Source organism: Notothenia rossii, assembly GCF_949606895.1.
Source record: "Notothenia rossii genome assembly, chromosome: 1".
Classification (NCBI taxonomy): domain Eukaryota; kingdom Metazoa; phylum Chordata; class Actinopteri; order Perciformes; family Nototheniidae; genus Notothenia; species Notothenia rossii.
The window spans coordinates 264,832-268,669 of NC_136912.1; positions in this window are offsets into that span (position 1 = coordinate 264,832).

Consider the following 3,838-nt stretch of genomic DNA (forward strand, 5'->3'; position numbering starts at 1 on the left):
TGTTCTGACTGCTGATTGGCTGAGAGGCTCATATATAGAGATCTCTTGAAAAGCATGATCATATTCTATTAAAAACTGTTGTCTACTTTAGCGGTCATTTAGATTTTTGCTCGATTCTCAGAAACCGTCAGAAGAAAAAAAATGACTTGAAAAAAAACGTCTGACATTTTCTTTAAGTCTGAAAAAGAAATCTGAAACAACGTTTTTTCCCTCAGGTTTAGGAAGAAACATTCTGAAAAGATGATCAACACTTTTTTTTTTTACAATATAGGTTTACATTAAACAACAGCCGAAGTTAAAACAAGTGTGGCTTCATATTGAGTAAGAAAAAGGTTTATAACGCTGAGAGCGTGGGTCTGTGGAGAGAGAGAGTGGGTCTGGAGAGAGAGAGTGGGTCTGTGGAGAGAGAGAGAGAGCGTGGGTCTGTGGAGAGAGAGAGTGGGTCTGTGGAGAGAGAGAGAGAGAGTGGGTCTGTGGAGAGAGAGAGTGGGTCTGGAGAGAGAGAGTGGGTCTGGAGAGAGAGAGAGAGAGCGTGGGTCTGTGGAGAGAGAGAGTGGGTCTGGAGAGAGAGCGTGGGTCTGTGGAGAGAGAGAGTGGGTCTGGAGAGAGAGAGTGGGTCTGTGGAGAGAGAGAGAGAGCGTGGGTCTGTGGAGAGAGAGAGTGGGTCTGGAGAGAGAGAGTGGGTCTGTGGAGAGAGAGAGAGAGCGTGGGTCTGTGGAGAGAGAGCGTGGGTCTGTGGAGAGAGAGAGAGAGCGTGGGTCTGTGGAGAGAGCGTGGGTCTGGAGAGAGAGAGTGGGTCTGTGGAGAGAGAGAGAGAGCGTGGGTCTGTGGAGAGAGAGAGTGGGTCTGGAGAGAGAGAGTGGGTCTGGAGAGAGAGAGAGGGTCTGGAGAGAGAGAGAGTGGGTCTGTGGAGAGAGAGAGAGAGAGAGAGCGTGGGTCTGTGGAGAGAGAGAGTGGGTCTGGAGAGAGAGCGTGTGGGTCTGGAGAGAGAGAGAGTGGGTCTGTGGAGAGAGAGCGTGGGTCTGGAGAGAGAGAGAGGGTCTGGAGAGAGAGAGAGTGGGTCTGGAGAGAGAGAGTGGGTCTGGAGAGAGAGAGAGTGGGTCTGGAGAGAGAGCGTGGGTCTGGAGAGAGAGAGAGGGTCTGGAGAGAGAGAGAGTGGGTCTGGAGAGAGAGCGTGGGTCTGGAGAGAGAGAGTGGGTCTGGAGAGAGAGCGTGGGTCTGGAGAGAGAGAGAGTGGGTCTGGAGAGAGAGCGTGGGTCTGGAGAGAGAGAGTGGGTCTGGAGAGAGAGAGAGTGGGTCTGGAGAGAGAGAGTGGGTCTGGAGAGAGAGAGAGTGGGTCTGGAGAGAGAGAGTGGGTCTGGAGAGAGAGAGTGGGTCTGGAGAGAGAGAGTGGGTCTGGAGAGAGAGAGAGGGTCTGGAGAGAGAGCGTGGGTCTGGAGAGAGAGAGTGGGTCTGTGGAGAGAGAGAGTGGGTCTGGAGAGAGAGCGTGGGTCTGGAGAGGGAGAGAGTGGGTCTGGAGAGAGAGAGTGGGTCTGGAGAGAGAGAGAGTGGGTCTGGAGAGAGAGAGTGGGTCTGGAGAGAGAGAGAGTGGGTCTGGAGAGAGAGAGTGGGTCTGGAGAGAGAGAGTGGGTCTGGAGAGAGAGAGTGGGTCTGGAGAGAGAGAGAGGGTCTGGAGAGAGAGCGTGGGTCTGGAGAGAGAGAGTGGGTCTGGAGAGAGAGCGTGGGTCTGGAGAGAGAGAGTGGGTCTGGAGAGAGAGCGTGGGTCTGGAGAGAGAGAGAGTGGGTCTGGAGAGAGAGCGTGGGTCTGTGGAGAGAGAGTGGGTCTGGAGAGAGAGAGTGGGTTTGGAGAGAGAGCGTGGGTCTGGAGAGAGAGAGTGGGTCTGTGGAGAGAGAGTGGGTCTGTGGAGAGAGAGAGTGGGTCTGGAGAGAGAGAGTGGGTCTGGAGAGAGAGAGTGGGTCTGGAGAGAGAGAGTGGGTCTGGAGAGAGAGAGAGGGTCTGGAGAGAGAGAGAGTGGGTCTGTGGAGAGAGAGAGAGAGAGAGCGTGGGTCTGTGGAGAGAGAGAGTGGGTCTGGAGAGAGAGAGTGGGTCTGGAGAGAGAGCGTGGGTCTGTGGAGAGAGAGCGTGGGTCTGGAGAGAGAGAGAGAGTGGGTCTGGAGAGAGAGAGTGGGTCTGGAGAGAGAGAGAGTGGGTCTGGAGAGAGAGAGAGTGGGTCTGGAGAGAGAGCGTGGGTCTGGAGAGAGAGAGAGTGGGTCTGGAGAGAGAGCGTGGGTCTGTGGAGAGAGAGTGGGTCTGGAGAGAGAGAGTGGGTTTGGAGAGAGAGCGTGGGTCTGGAGAGAGAGAGTGGGTCTGGAGAGAGAGAGTGGGTCTGTGGAGAGAGAGTGGGTCTGTGGAGAGAGAGTGGGTCTGGAGAGAGAGAGTGGGTTTGGAGAGAGAGCGTGGGTCTGGAGAGAGAGAGTGGGTCTGTGGAGAGAGAGTGGGTCTGTGGAGAGAGAGAGTGGGTCTGGAGAGAGAGAGTGGGTCTGGAGAGAGAGAGTGGGTCTGGAGAGAGAGAGTGGGTCTGGAGAGAGAGAGAGGGTCTGGAGAGAGAGAGAGTGGGTCTGTGGAGAGAGAGAGAGAGAGAGCGTGGGTCTGTGGAGAGAGAGAGTGGGTCTGGAGAGAGAGAGTGGGTCTGGAGAGAGAGCGTGGGTCTGTGGAGAGAGAGCGTGGGTCTGGAGAGAGAGAGAGTGGGTCTGGAGAGAGAGAGTGGGTCTGGAGAGAGAGAGAGTGGGTCTGGAGAGAGAGAGAGTGGGTCTGGAGAGAGAGCGTGGGTCTGGAGAGAGAGAGAGTGGGTCTGGAGAGAGAGCGTGGGTCTGTGGAGAGAGAGTGGGTCTGGAGAGAGAGCGTGGGTCTGGAGAGAGAGAGTGGGTCTGGAGAGAGAGAGTGGGTCTGTGGAGAGAGAGTGGGTCTGTGGAGAGAGAGTGGGTCTGTGGAGAGAGAGTGGGTCTGTGGAGAGAGAGTGGGTCTGGAGAGAGAGAGTGGGTTTGGAGAGAGAGAGTGGGTTTGGAGAGAGAGAGTGGGTCTGGAGAGAGAGAGAGTGGGTCTGTGGAAAGAGAGTGGGTCTGGAGAGAGAGAGTGGGTCTGGAGAGAGAGAGAGTGGGTCTGGAGAGAGAGAGAGGGTCTGGAGAGAGAGAGTGGGTCTGGAGAGAGAGAGAGTGGGTCTGGAGAGAGAGAGAGGGTCTGGAGAGAGAGAGTGGGTCTGGAGAGAGAGAGAGTGGGTCTGGAGAGAGAGAGAGAGTGGGTCTGGAGAGAGAGAGAGAGTGGGTCTGGAGAGAGAGAGAGTGGGTCTGGAGAGAGAGAGAGTGGGTCTCTATCCCCACGTCAGAGTACCCAGGAAGTAAACAATGGGAAAAGAGAAATGTCCAACGAGGCGTTCAGGGGCAGACAGGTCTTCTGTGTTAGAGTGTTACTCCCTACAGGGGGCCCTCTGAGGGTCTGAGGGTCTGCAGACCGGTCACATGCAGGAGCTACAGAACACAAGGGGACGGGTCAGAACCAGAGACGCAGGACATGGGACCTTTATGGCAGGGGTGGGGAACCTTTTCCCTCTCAAGGGCCATTTCAATTTTTTCAACATCCTCCGAGGGCCGTACAAATTATTGACCTCTGCTTAAAAAAACTAAAATCACAGCAGATTCATTTCACCTTTCCTTCATCCCGTGCAAAGAAACAGAAACCTCTGAATCCAGAGATCTCACCATGACTCGTGTATGCATGCACGTGCATGTGCACGGTATGGCATGACCACCACAACAGAAAGATATGGACACAAGATGTGTGAAAATGTATTTAGTTTCATAT